The 15821-nt window shown below is 40.1% G+C and overlaps 1 long non-coding RNA gene across 7 annotated transcripts in view; it reads left to right on the top strand.

Moving 5' to 3' along the window:
- Positions 1-15821, top strand: part of LOC108351748 (uncharacterized) — a 59216-nt gene that overhangs the window by 18566 nt on the left and 24829 nt on the right. For 3 of the 7 annotated variants that reach the window (XR_010054220.1, XR_005488317.2, XR_005488315.2), the window contains 3 exons: positions 3523-3603; positions 5798-5855; positions 7770-7950. This is a non-coding gene — a long non-coding RNA (uncharacterized LOC108351748). Of the gene's footprint in view, positions 1-3522; positions 5723-5797; positions 5856-7769; positions 7951-15821 lie in introns of those variants that run through there. The other 4 variants (XR_005488319.2, XR_005488318.2, XR_010054219.1 and 1 more) reach the window with 2 other exon arrangements.

Here is a 15821-nt window from a genome sequence, read left to right as displayed (position 1 = left end):
CTGCACTCCTAGCATAAACCAACCAGTTCATAAAGGGAACGTACCTAATGTCTAAAGTAGATTGATTAAGCTAGCAACCATTGCTCATACCAAGCTGAAACCATTATTAGCCAACAGAAGTGCACCAAGCAAATGTAAAACAATCATATAACTACCAAGTTGGAAAGTCCCTGTCCCTGCTACCATGATAAGTGGGCAAGGCTTGTACCAGCTCAGTACCTTCCACAACTTCCACTGTGCTGGAGGGGTTGCAGGGTCTGAGCTCGAGCTTGAATAAAGACTCTCTGCTTTTGCATACAGGTTGGACTCCTGGAGGTCTCTGTGCTCTGTGGAGTCTGTCAGGTCATGATCTGGACCTAACATAATTCCCAGCACCCACATGGCAACTCACCACTGTCTGTAACACCTGTTCCAGGGTATCCAACACCCTCATATAGACATGCATGCAGGCAAAACACTAGTGTACATAAAATAAAAATAAGTAAATAATTAATATTGTTACTGCACTTAATCTCTGGTATCTGACTTCTCTCTCTCTCTACTGATGCTCTGCATCTTTTGGAATTGTGTTTGTTCCCTAAATGACCTGAGCCAAATCATTTATTTCACAGCAGGACCTTCCCACTCAGGATTCTCTGCCACAACAGTCTGAACACTAGAAATGGAGACCATCATGGGAAGCAAAATGAGTTAGTCACACAAAGACAAGCAATGCATGCTTTACCCAGGAGTAAAGGGAAATAAAGGATGGACAGGCATGAAAGGGATCTGTTGGGGATTGTGGTGGTTTGAATGAGAATGGCTCCCATAGGTTCATAAATATAAGTGCTGAGGCAGTGGCAGTATTTGAAAGGATTAGGAGGTGTGGCCTTCTTGGAGGAAGTGTGTCACTTTTGGGTTTCAAAAGCCCAAGCCAGGCTCTGTGCCTCTCTCCTCTTCTGGCCTGCAGATCTGGGTATAGAACTCTCAGCTTGTCTCTAGCAACATATCTGCCTGTGTGCTGTCATGCTGTTATGCTACTAATTGACTAAACCTCTAAAACCGTAAGCCAGCTTTATTTAAATGCTTTCCTTTTTAAGAGTTGGTCACTGTGTCTCTTCACAGCAGTAGAACATTGACTAAGACAGGAGTGTAGAAGGAGAAAGGGTTAATAGAGGAGATCAAAGTGACCAAAAAGCATATTATATAGATGAATGGAAAAAGAAATGAAACCCTTTACTCTATATACTTAAAATATACTAACAAAACTACTGGAAAGGAGTATGGAGATATTATTTAATTAAGTGAATCAATTGAACAAGATAACTCTAGTGATCTTACTGCTTACAGATCTGTTTGGGAATCACAAATCACTGTCAGGGCAACCGTGTTAAGTAATGTCATTTTGCAACATTGCAGTTTGGACACGGTGATGCTTATGTCTGCAAGCGATACGGTCATGTAATATCCTCATGTGATATGATGCGTTGTTGGCTTCCAGACTTGCAAACCTGACTCTCGAATTGGGTTCAGGTGTTTCTGTGCACTTTGCAGTGTCGGGAACGACCAGGGCTACCAGCAAACATACTAAAGTAGGCATAGTCTTGTTAATATCTAGCGTCAGGGGACTCAGCAGTGTTTATAGATGGTGCCAAATTACCCCTAAAGATTCGGGAACATGTGCCCTGCCTGCTTCCAGCACGAATCTAACCAGGAAGCAGGATGAATTAACTTTAATGCGTGTTTCCTTATCCATGAATGGGAAGTGATGAGAGTAGCATCCATCCCATCAGGTTCTTCAGAAGACACACAAGTAAATCTTCTCCTGCAATGATGTTTGCACTTACAGCCGTAACTGAGAAGGATCTAACTCTTCATCTCCCCTTGATCTAAGTGCCCTCCTGTTGAAACCATATATCCCTCTTCCTGTGGCCTGAACACATCCATGCAATTCTCTACTTCCATGAATCTGAGTCTCCCTACCAGGTTCTGTCTGTACACACCAAATCCTCCCCACTGTCAAGCCCCTGTTTGGATACCTCCAAGGCACCGCCCTCTCCACTCCCAGGCGTGGTCATTGCTCTGTGGAAATAACCCCCATGTCGTTATTATATGCATCTCTCTTCAGCACTTCACCCTGCGTGTACTATATTACAGCTTCTATTCTTTGTGTTGCTTTGTGAGTCCTGTGGGGGAAGGGTTATGTTCTATTCATACTGTACTCCCCGTTGCTTGTCCCCCGGACATCGCTTTGTAAACATCTCATGAGAAAGGCGGTGTTAGCTATGAAGGCTTTAAGGTGGCTAAAAGAGTAATAAAAACTGGATTTACTTAAGCAACACTAATATAATAAACACTACTGGTTTTTTTCAGCAATGTAAGTAATTATTGCACTTCTATACAGTATTGTTCGAGTAGGGGAAGGATATAAACATCAGTAAATTTACAATTTATTTAAGTTTTTGGCATAACATCTTTTTATGTAGCCCAGGTTGGCTTACTGTGCTATGTAGCCAAGGTCTGACCCTCTTGGCTCAGCCTTCTGCATACCCTGATTGTGGGCTTGTGCCACCATTCTCAGCTTAGTAAACTGTCTTTACTTTCTCTTCCGGTCATCCCTACTTATAGTTCATGACAAACGTTGTCTAAAAATATTCACCACAGGTATTCCTGAACAGATGATATAACCTAGAGCAGATGGTAGCTCTGGGGAAGAACACAGTAAGTAGAAAGTGGGATTTTCACTCTGCCTGACACTCCCAGAGTAACTAGGAAGATTCTGTCTCTGACAGCGCTTTCATTGATTCCTGCTGAGCCTTAGAACACACCCAGATAAGGTGTGAAGTAAGGCGTTAGCGATAAAATCAGAAAAGATACACTGAACTTGAACTGTGCATCCTGGCACCACCGTGTACTTCAGGGAAGACTGCACAACCTCAAGTCGGGGCCTTTAGTTTACTGCTCCAAACCAAAATCACAATCAGCTCAATGCCACCAACATCAAGGAGGCACGTGGTGGGTGAGTTCAGCACTTGAAAAGCCGGCTGGACATCACTGACTAGTGAGTCTGAGGTATTTTAATATAATTAGAGGTCACGTTATGTAAACAGATTCTCAAGGCTTGAGTTACTCATGGTGAGAAATGTGATGAGCTTAAAGAATTTTAAGCCGAGGTTAAAAATTAGTTAGCATGGACTTTGACAAGATGCTCTCATCACTTATAAAGCAAGACACAGTGAAGACTTCCTGACTCCACACCGGCCCCTCCTTTCTATTCTGCATCTTAGAAACTCAAGCTGGGGTGTGCAGGATCGTTACACAGACACGGGTGGCCTGCTATGGCTACCACTAGGAGGTTGGATTACTGAATTTGCACAGGGGAATCATGCATCGTCTCCCATCCTCTTCCAAAGGCTTCCATCTAACTGCTATTTAAGCTTAATCCACAGAGCCTCAGACTAGGAAAGAAGAAATAAACCTTGATTTTTGAACATCCCGAGGGTCTTGGTAACTATTTCTCTTCTTGTCTTGTTTTCCTAACAGTGTCCAGTGCACAGGCCCTGGACTACTCGCTGCCTGACCTACCCTTGGACACAGGGTCAATGACACAGACTCCGGGAGTAGGTGAGAACCACGCAGCAAGTTCATCAGAACAGTGCTACAAGCGCCTTTACACCCAGCTCTTCTAAACAGCAGTTCCCCATTGGCTGGCATTGTCCGCATCAGCAGTCCTTGGTCTCTCAATTAGGTCCTCCAGCAGGAGATGCTTTTGCAGTTGTGTCTCCTCCCCTGCTCCCCGCAGCAGAAGTTCCTGCTACACTTCACCAAGTAAAAGTTCTTTAAAATCTTACATGAAATAGTAAATACCATAGAAAGACATTAAGTTTTTATTTCCTGTCGCTCTGTCAGACCCTGCTAACTCCTGAGGAATTCAACCAGCACTTGAATTCCCTGTGAGGAAAGTCAGGACAACGCAGAAATAAATTCTTCATTTTATTGTCATTGAGATGATCATTAAGCACAGCCCCTCTTGGTACCCTTTGATGTTGCCTGCTAAGAGCCAGTGTGAGAGCAGTTCTGAGCTGGTCTCTGCATCTCTCAATGTACAGGTTTTGTTTTATTTTCTGACTACAGATGCACTGAACAGCAACTCTTGCACCTGTTCTATTGGCCCTGCCCAAAGGAAGGCCACACTAAAAATAGAACCGAAGGGAACAAATGCTTTGCATGGCTGACTATTTTGAGGTACCAAGGGAGGGGGAGTCAAAAACGAAAATGTGTTAGCAAGTGGAATAAGTAGAGACTGTGGAGACATTAAATTCATGGTTGTGTGTCACCATAGAGACCGGGCTAAACATACAAGATTGCCAAAAGCCCAATGATTTAAATACAGCTTTCTTGGGCAGTTTTATGTACAGCAAAGTTCTCAGTATCTGAGGGGCACAATTTAAATCTTTTTCAGACTAGACCGCAAAATTTTAAAAGTGGCCAGTGGCCAAGATTTTGGACTCATCTGAAAACATTGGTTCCTGGAACTCTGTTGATTAACATGGTACAAACTGATTCCTAACCCAGGCTACAGTGTAACCCTGGCCTGTGTTTGGGAACCCCCAATCCAATGCCTTACCTAGAGGCTTCCACCTTCAGTGGGCTCCCAAACCTTCCCTTTTGCTTGGTAGCTGGTATGAACTAAATAAGAGGAAATCAAATTGATATCAGTCGAACATGATCCCTATGAGTGGAAACCCACTGCTCATATATTTTCACTTTTAATGAATTCATTTTGAGGTTTTATGCAAGCATATATTATATGTTGAGCACATTCCTTTCTATATGCTCTGTCTTAGTCACTCTTCTATTGCTGGGAAGAGACCCCATGACCCAGGAAACTCTTCTCAAAGAAAGCATTTAATAGGGACTAGCTTATAGTATCACAGGTTTAGTGCATTATTGTCATAGAGGGAAGCATGGTAGCGTGCATGGTGCTACAGAAGTAGCTGAGAGATAATTGGGATGGAGGGAGAGAGAGAGAGAGAGAGAGAGAGAGAGAGAGAGAGAGAGAGAAGAAGAAGAAGAAGAAGAAGAAGAAGGAGGAGGAGGAGGAGGAGGAGGAGGAGAGGGAGAGGGAGGGGGAGCAAAAGGAAGAGGGAGAAACCTCAAAGCCCACCCCTGGTTACACCCTTCCTTCAACAAGGCCACATCTCTTAATTCTAATCCTTTCAAACAGTGTCAAGCTCTGGTGACTAAGTTCTTAAATATGTAAGCCTATGGGGGCCATTTCTTTTTCAAACCTTCACATCCTCTAACCCAGATTCCCTCCTCACTTCCCATTAGTCCCTTTGTATCCCTAGATAAGTTTAGTTTTACTTTTATGTCATATAAGCATATATAATTTTATGTATTAGGGCTGGAGAGATATCTTAGCAGTTAAAAGCCCTGTTGGTTTTACAGAAGACTTGAATTCAGTTTCCAGCATCTGTGTGATGGCTCACAATGCACAGTTCGTAACTTCAGTTCCAGGAGAGCCAGTGCCCTCTCCTGACTTCTGAGTACATTTGAATACATGAGGTGCACAGACATGTTTGCAGGCAAAAGACTTACATGCATAAACTAAAAGTCAATAAATCTTAAAAGCAATGTAAAAACACGGACACCACATATATAATCTATAAACCACAAATGAGAGAAAATGTTTATTTGTCTTTAGGACACTGACTTAATTCACTTAAAACGATTATCTCCAGCTTGTCTGTTTTTTATGGACACATAGAATTCTACTGTGTAAATTACTTCTTTTGGTCTATTCCTCTGTTGTTAGGCAGCTGGGTTAGTTCCATAACGTAGCCATTGTGAAGAGTTCTGCAATAAACACCAATGTGAGTATCTCTGTGATGTGCCCATCTAGAGTCCTTCAGATAAATGCCCAGGGGTTGTGCAGCTGTGTCCTGTAGAACTATTTTTAGTGTTCTGAGAACCCTCCATAGTGAGGTCCATAGTGGTTGAACTGGGTTGCATTTCCACCAGAAGTGTATAAGGGAATCTCTTGTCCATATCATTTGTTATTTGTTTTCTCAATGAATACTGCTTTGATTGGGGTAAGATGGAGTTTTAATGTGGTTTCAATTTGCATTTCTCGGATGGCTAGTGAGACCGGACATCTTCCCATATACTTATTGGCCATTTATAGTCCACCTTTGGAGAGTGGTCTGCTCTTTTCATTAGCTATTTTATTACTTAGTTTTTGGTTTTGTTTCAGTTCTTTGTATATTCTAGAAATTAATTCCTTATCAGATATACAGCTAGCAAAGATTTTCTACCTCTCTCTAGGCTGTCTCTTCAACTGCTTCTGCTGTTGTATAGAAGTTTTTAGGTTTCATATGCTCTATTTGTCAATTTCCATTCATATTACGCTCATTACTTTCTTTAAACTCCTTTTGATACAAAATATCAGAAGTAGAAGTAGCATAAAAGTATACAAATGGGAACTGGCTTGTGTACACATATTTTCCAATAAAAAGGAAAAAGTCTGTGGGTGGGGGCAGCAGCTAGAGAGATGGTTCAATGATTAAGACCACTGGCTGCTCTTGGAGAGATCTCACATGGCACACCAATACCAGAAGATCCACAGGTGCCAAGCATGTATATGGTACACAGACATACATGCAGGCAAAACACACAAGGCTGTGTGCATCTATTTACGTAAGCATCTTCTTACATGGAAATTTCTTTACTAAACAGAATCACTCCAAGCATAAGGGTTGGTTGGCAAATTGTTTTGTTTTGTTTCACATAACAGTGTAATTTAGGGCACCAGACTTGGCAAAGGAAAATACAGAATGCCCAGTTAAATTTTTAATTGCAGATGAAGATTGTTTTTATAATATAAAGTGCACCAAATATCACATGAGATGTTTATACTAAACAATCACTCGCTGTTTGTGATTATTAATCTTCACTTTAATTTGACTATGTTTTATGTGCTAAGTAAAAGATATTACTTTCTGTCTCTGCTTAAATGCAAGTCCAGATGTCTCCTGAGAACTCAGAGCCCTTTGCAGAATGTACTTGGTCTCTTTAAGAACCACATCCTAAAAAAAAAAAAAAAAAAGAACCACATCCTGAGGTCCATCAATGATTGAGATCACATATTCTGTCTGCTCTGGTCAGTATGCCCTGTGCCATGGCTGGAACCATCTGAATTCTTGAAGCCAATGGCCAGACACTGTCTCTGGTGCCTCACCATCTCAAAACCAGGCCAATGATCCGAGAGAAACACATCTCACCTAGATTCCAGCAATACCGATGACTGAGGCAACACAGCCATTTCTCAATGCCCATGATACTGGACCACACACATGGGAGATTGTGATTCCCCTTTTAAAATACAATGTAATTTTCCATCTCAACATGCCACTCTAGTGGCAAGTTCTCCTATTAGGTCACATCTTCATTAGAGATGGTGAGTGTTCCTATATATTTCTGAGCTTGAGGCAGAGAAATTTGAGAATAATTCATTTTAAGAATGAGTTTCTCCTGGGTAGGCTTTGTTTTTGTTTTTCTGAAAGTCTAACAAGATCTAATTGTCAGACTTAAGTGATGCTGTTTGAAACCAGACTTTGGCCTTGAGGAGCAGAGGCAGTATTACACCAATCACAACAAAGTGTGACATGCCTTGTAGTTTTCCAATATGCCCTGGGAACCTAAAAACTGAAATAGGGAAAATGTTAACAGTCTTTAGGCAGTTGCTGTTAAATCCATATTGAGCCACTCATGAGAATTTATTTTCCCAGAAGACATAGGTGAGTGCCAATTAGCCCCTAGAGACAGAGGTGGTGATTGGTGTGTGGAGGGCAGAGGAAGGGCTGTAACACCTGATCCTGAGGCTTTGCTGGTCACTGCTGTGCTTCCTCCCATCCTTTCAACTCATCAAGGCAAGACTCCAAACTCACTTCTGCTGGGCCCGGGAAAAAGGTAATAGTCTGTTTGCATCAGTGTTCCACAATTCTATCTTGTAAGTGGTGCTGCATTACGGTCTGGAACACTAACTTTGAAAGACTTGACATGTCATTTCTTGGTCTCCCTGTTTCGGAAAAAGGGTGTTGGTCTTCTCCACTAGGGGATTCTTGCCTGCTTAGTCATCCTGAACTTCAATGTGTTTTACCATCTTTGCTTTGTTTTTCTTATGTTGTGGCACAGGTACACATGTAAATCCAGGTGCACACACGTGCTTGGACATGTGGAGACCTGATAAGTAGGCCTCAGAAATACACAAAATAGGGGAGCCCTAAGACGCCTAATAGAACCAGGCCACCTTCAAATGTCACATTGTCATTGAAAGGTCAGGTTCAGGAAAATCTGCCTGTGGCAAAAGATACAAAGAAAACTGTCAATGGGGAAAAATGAGAATAATAATAACTTCTTTCTAAGAACCTGTAATCCTGGGCCTGGGATGTAGAATTCCAGTTAACATTTTCTTCTCCATCAGAGAAAATTTAAATCTAGAATTAAGAGTGAGGTCTGGAGAGGAACACCTGATGATGAGCAGGCATCATTTCTGGAAAAACTTTTGATCAAGTTTCTCAAGGTGATCCAATAAGAGCTTATACAAAAAGATAACCAAATATTTCAAAAAACAATATTCCAAAGGCTATCGGGCAGATAGTAACTAAGCAGAGTTACTAAGTTAGCAGAGTAACTAAGCATGAGACATACAGATACTATGCTTATTTTATCTATTAACTATAAAAATAACTATTTTCCAATTAAAAGGACGGGCTCACAATTCTGAATATTGGCATTTATGCCTAAGAGGGTGTGATTGTGGCTACAGCATTTTAAGATTCCCTGTCTGTTCCCCGGAAGAGCTAGTCTCTCTGGAGCCCTCTCACTCATATGATCACAGGATCACAGGTCCACAGGAGGGACAAGCTCCAGTCAGAGACAGAAGACCAACTAATATCAGAGATAATCAGATGGTAAGAAGCAAGTGCAAGAACCTAAGCAACAGAAACCAAGACTACTTGGCATCATCAGAACCCAGTTCTCCAACCACAGCAAATACTGAATATCCCAACACACCAGAAAAGCAAGATTTGGATTTAAAATCACATCTTATGTTGATGATAAAGGACTTTAAGAAGGACATAAATAACTTCCTTAAAGAAATACAGGAGAACACAGGCAAACAAGTAGAAGCCCTTAAAGAGGAAACACAAAAATCCCTTAAAGAATTACAGAAAAAGATAGAAATAATCCCATGCGTGCTATCGGACCACCACGGCCTAAAACTGGTCTTCAATAACAATAAGGGAAGAATGCCCACATATACGTGGAAATTGAACAATGCTCTACTCAATGATAACCTGGTCAAGGAAGAAATAAAGAAAGAAATTAAAAACTTTTTAGAATTTAATGAAAATGAAGATACAACATACTCAAACTTATGGGACACAATGAAAGCTGTGCTAAGAGGAAAACTCATAGCGCTGAGTGCCTGCAGAAAGAAACAGGAAAGAGCATATGTCAGCAGCTTGACAGCACACCTAAAAGCTCTAGAACAAAAAGAAGCAAATACACCCAGGAGGAGTAGAAGGCAGGAAATAATCAAACTCAGAGCTGAAATCAACCAAGTAGAAACAAAAAGGACCATAGAAAGAATCAACAGGACCAAAAGTTGGTTCTTTGAGAAAATCAACAAGATAGATAAACCCTTAGCCAGACTAACGAGAGGACACAGAGAGTGCGTCCAAATTAACAAAATCAGAAATGAAAAGGGAGACATAACTACAGATTCAGAGGAAATTCAAAAAATCATCAGATCTTACTATAAAAACCTATATTCAACAAAATTTGAAAATCTTCAGGAAATGGACAATTTCCTAGACAGATACCAGGTATCAAAGTTAAATCAGGAACAGATAAACCAGTTAAACAACCCCATAACTCCTAAGGAAATAGAAGCAGTCATTAAAGGTCTCCCAACCAAAAAGAGCCCAGGTCCAGATGGGTTTAGTGCAGAATTCTATCAAACCTTCATAGAAGACCTCATACCAATATTATCCAAACTATTCCACAAAATTGAAACAGATGGAGCCCTACCGAATTCCTTCTACGAATCTACAATTACTCTTATACCTAAACCACACAAAGACACAACAAAGAAAGAGAACTTCAGACCAATTTCCCTTATGAATATCGACGCAAAAATACTCAATAAAATTCTGGCAAACCGAATTCAAGAGCACATCAAAACAATCATCCACCATGATCAAGTAGGCTTCATCCCAGGCATGCAGGGATGGTTTAATATACGGAAAACCATCAACGTGATCCATTATATAAACAAACTGAAAGAACAGAACCACATGATCATTTCATTAGATGCTGAGAAAGCATTTGACAAAATTCAACACCCCTTCATGATAAAAGTCCTGGAAAGAATAGGAATTCAAGGCCCATACCTAAACATAGTAAAAGCCATATACAGCAAACCAGTTGCTAACATTAAACTAAATGGAGAGAAACTTGAAGCAATCCCACTAAAATCAGGGACTAGACAAGGCTGCCCACTCTCTCCCTACTTATTCAATATAGTTCTTGAAGTTCTAGCCAGAGCAATCAGACAACAAAAGGAGATCAAGGGGATACAGATCGGAAAAGAAGAGGTCAAAATATCACTATTTGCAGATGATATGATAGTATATTTAAGTGATCCCAAAAGTTCCACCAGAGAACTACTAAAGCTGATAAACAACTTCAGCAAAGTGGCTGGGTATAAAATTAACTCAAATAAATCAGTTGCCTTCCTCTATACAAAAGAGAAACAAGCCGAGAAAGAAATTAGGGAAACGACACCCTTCATAATAGACCCAAATAATATAAAGTACCTCGGTGTGACTTTAACCAAGCAAGTAAAAGATCTGTACAATAAGAACTTCAAGACACTGAAGAAAGAAATTGAAGAAGACCTCAGAAGATGGAAAGATCTCCCATGCTCATGGATTGGCAGGATTAATATAGTAAAAATGGCCATTTTACCAAAAGCAATCTACAGATTCAATGCAATCCCCATCAAAATACCAATCCAATTCTTCAAAGAGTTAGACAGAACAATTTGCAAATTCATCTGGAATAACAAAAAACCCAGGATAGCTAAAGCTATCCTCAACAATAAAAGGACTTCAGGGGGAATCACTATCCCTGAACTCAAGCAGTATTACAGAGCAATAGTGATAAAAACTGCATGGTATTGGTACAGAGACAGACAGATAGACCAATGGAATAGAATTGAAGACCCAGAAATGAACCCACACACCTATGGTCACTTGATTTTTGACAAAGGAGCCAAAACCATCCAATGGAAAAAAGATAGCATTTTCAGCAAATGGTGCTGGTTCAACTGGAGGGCAACATGTAGAAGAATGCAGATCGATCCATGCTTATCACCCTGTACAAAGCTTAAGTCGAAGTGGATCAAGGACCTCCACATCAAACCAGACACACTCAAACTAATAGAAGAAAAACTAGGGAAGCATCTGGAACACATGGGCACTGGAAAAAATTTCCTGAACAAAACACCAATGGCTTATGCTCTAAGATCAAGAATCGACAAATGGGATCTCATAAAACTGCAAAGCTTCTGTAAGGCAAAGGACACTGTGGTTAGGACAAAACGGCAACCAACAGATTGGGAAAAGATCTTTACCAACCCTACAACAGATAGAGGCCTTATATCCAAAATATACAAAGAACTCAAGAAGTTAGACCGCAGGGAAACAAATAACCCTATTAAAAAATGGGGTTCAGAGCTAAACAAAGAATTCACAGCTGAGGAATGCCGAATGGCTGAGAAACACCTAAAGAAATGTTCAACATCTTTAGTCATAAGGGAAATGCAAATCAAAACAACCCTGAGATTTCACCTCACACCAGTGAGAATGGCTAAGATCAAAAACTCAGGTGACAGCAGATGCTGGCGAGGATGTGGAGAAAGAGGAACACTCCTCCATTGTTGGTGGGATTGCAGACTGGTAAAACCATTCTGGAAATCAGTCTGGAGGTTCCTCAGAAAATTGGACATTGAACTGCCTGAGGATCCAGCTATACCTCTCTTGGGCATATACCCAAAAGATGCCTCAACATATAAAAGAGACACGTGCTCCACTATGTTCATCGCAGCCTTATTTATAATAGCCAGAAAATGGAAAGAACCCAGATGCCCTTCAACAGAGGAATGGATACAGAAAATGTGGTACATCTACACAATGGAATACTACTCAGCTATCAAAAACAACGAGTTTATGAAATTCGTAGGCAAATGGTTGGAACTGGAAAATATCATCCTGAGTGAACTAACCCAATCACAGAAAGACATACATGGTATGCACTCATTGATAAGTGGCTATTAGCCCAAATGCTTGAATTACCCTAGATCCCTAGAACAAATGAAACTCAAGACGGATGATCAAAATGTGAATGCTTCACTCCTTCTTTAAATGAGGAAAAAGAATACCCTTGGCAGGGAAGGGAGAGGCAAAGATTAAAACAGAGACTGAAGGAACACCCATTCAGAGCCTGTCCCACATTTGGCCCATACATATACAGCCACCCAATTGGACTAGATGGATGAAGCAAAGAAGTGCAGACCGACAGGAGCCGGATGTAGATCGCTCCTGAGAGACACAGCCAGAATACAGCAAATACAGAGGCGAATGCCAGCAGCAAACCACTGAACTGAGAATAGGTCCCCTATTGAAGGAATCAGAGAAAGAACTGGAAGAGCTTGAAGGGGCTCGAGACCCCAAAAGTACAACAATGCCAAGCAACCAGAGCTTCCAGGGACTAAGCCACTACCTAAAGACTATACATGGACTGACCCTGGACTCTGACCCCATAGGTAGCAATGAATATCCTAGTAAGAGCACCAGTGGAAGGGGAAGCCCTGGGTCCTGCTAAGACTGAACCCCCAGTGAACTAGTCTATGGGGGGAGGGCGGCAATGGTGGGAGGGTTGGGAGGGGAACACCCATAAGGAAGGGGAGGGGGGAGGGGGATGTTTGCCCGGAAACCGGGAAAGGGAATAACACTCGAAATGTATATAAGAAATACTCAAGTTAATAAAAAAAAAAAAAAACCCCCAAAAAAAAAAAAAAAAAAAAAAAAAAAAAGAATTACAGAAAAACACAGACAGGTGAAGGAATTGGACAAAACTATCTAGGATCTAAAAATTGAAATAAAAACAATAAAGAAATGACAAAGGGTGACAACCCTGGAGACAGAAAACCTAGGAAAGAGAACAGGAGTCATAGATGCAAACATTACCAACAGAATACAAGAGATAGAAGAGGGAATCTCAGGAGCAGAAGATACCATAGAAAACATTGGCACAATAGTCGAAGAAAATGCAAAAAGCAAAAGGTCCTAACCCAAAACATCCAGGAAATCTAGGACACACTGACAAGACCAAACCTAAGAATAATAGGTATGGAAGAGAATGAAGATCCCCAACTTAAAGGACCAGTAAATATCTTCAGCAAAATTGTAGAAGAAAACTTTCCTAACCTAAAGAAAGAGATGTTCATGAACATACAAGAAGCCTACAGAACTCTAAACAGATTGGACTAGAAAAGAAATTCCTGCTGTCACATAATAGTCAAAACACCAAATACACAAAACAAAGAAAGAATATTAAAAGCAGTAAGGGGAAAGGTCAATTAACATATGAAGGCAGACCTATCAGAATTACACCAGACTTCTCAACAGAAACTATGAAAGCTAAAAGATCCTGGATAGATGTCATATAGACCCTAAGAGAACACAAATGCCAGCCCAGGCTACTATATCCAGCAAAACTCTCAATTACCATAGGTGGAGAAAGCAAGATATTCCATGACAAGACCAAATTTACACAATATTTTTCCACAAATCCAGCCCTAAAAAGGATAATAGATGGAAAACTCCAACACAAGGAGGGAAACTATACCCTAGAAAGAGCAAGAAAGTAATCTCCCTCCAACAAACCCAAAAGAAGACAGCCACACAAACATAATTCTACCTCTAACAATAAAAATAACAGGAAACAATCACTATTCTTAGTATCTCTTAACATCAATGGACTCAATTCCCCAATAAAAAGACATAGACTAACAAACTGTATACATAAAGAGGACCCAGCATTTTGCTGCATACAGGAAACACACCTCAATGACAAAGACAGACACAACCTAAGAGTAAAAGACTGGGAAAAAATTTTCCAAGCAAATGGTCCCAAGAAACAAGCTGTAGTAGCCATTCTAATATCAAATAAAATCGACTTTCAACCAAAAGTTATCAAAAAATATAAGGAAGGAAACTTTCATACTCATCAAAGGAAAAAAATCTACCAAGATGAACTCTCAATTCTGAATATGTATGCTTCAAATGCAAGGACACCCACATTCAAAAGAAACTTACTAAAGTTCAAAGAATACATTGCAACATGCACAATAATAGTAGGAGACTACAACATACCACTCTCATCAATGGACAGATCATGAAGAAAGAAACTAAACAGAGACACAGTGAAACCAATAGCAGTTATGAACTAAATGGATTTAAAAGACATCTCATAAAAAGACATGAAATATAGAACATTTCATCCTAAAACAAAAGAATATACCTTCTTCTCAACACCCCATGGTTCCTTCTGAAAAACTGGCCAGATAGTCGGCCACAAAACAGGCCTCAACAGATATAAGAAAATTTAAATAATCCCATGAATCCTATCAGCTCACCATGGGCTAAGGCTGGTCTTCAATAACAACAAAAATGACAAAGCTCACATACACATGGAAGCTGAACAGTACTCAATGATAACTTGATCAAGGAAGAAATAAAGAAAGAAAGTAATGACTTTTTAGAATTTAATGAAAATGAAGGCCCAAAATACCCAAACTTATAGGACACAATGAAATCAGTGCTAAGAAAAAAAACTCATAGCTCTGAATGCCTCCAAAAAAAAAAAAAAAAAAAAAAAAAGTGGAGAGAGCATACCCTAACATCTTGATAGTATACCTGAAAGCTCTAGTACAAAAAGAAGCAACTACACCCAAGAGCAGTAGGAAATAAAACTCAGAGCTGAAATCAACCAAGTAGAAACAAAAAGAACTATACAAAGAATCAACAAAACCAGGAGCTGGTTCTTTGAATAAAAGCAACAAGATAGATAAACCCTTAGCCAGACCAACCAGAGGGTAGAGAGACAGCATCCAAATTAACAAAATCAGAAATGAAAAGGGAGAGATAACAGAAACTGAGGAAATTAAAAAACTAACAAAAGCCTATACTCAACAAAACTGGAAAATCTGGAGGAAATAGACAATTTTCTAGACAGATACCAGGTACCAACGTTAACTCAGGATCAGATAAACATCTAACAGTCCCATAGCCCCTAAAGAAATAGAAGCAGTCATTAAAAGTCTCCTAACTAAAAAAAATCCAAGGACCAGATGGGCTTAGTGCAGAATTCTATCAGACCTTCAAAGAAGACCTCATACTAGTACTCTTCAAACTACGCCACAAAATAGAAACAGAAGGAACACTACCCAATTTGTTCTTTGAAGCTACAATTATGTTTATACCTAAACCACACAAAGACCCTACAAAGAAAGACAACTTCAAACCAATTTCCCTCATGAATATAGATGCAAAAATACTCAGTACAATTCTCACAGATTGAATCTAAGAACACATAAAAACAATCATTCATCATTATCAAGTAGGCTTCATCCCAGGGATGCAGGGATGGTTCAATATATGGAAATCCATCAACGTAATCCACTATATAAACAACTCAAGGGGAAAAAA

This window comes from Rattus norvegicus, chromosome 8 (assembly GCF_036323735.1).
Source record: "Rattus norvegicus strain BN/NHsdMcwi chromosome 8, GRCr8, whole genome shotgun sequence".
Lineage (NCBI taxonomy): Eukaryota > Metazoa > Chordata > Mammalia > Rodentia > Muridae > Rattus > Rattus norvegicus.
The sequence above is the reverse complement of the archived record's forward strand: the minus strand, read 5'-3'. Positions and strand labels throughout refer to the sequence as shown.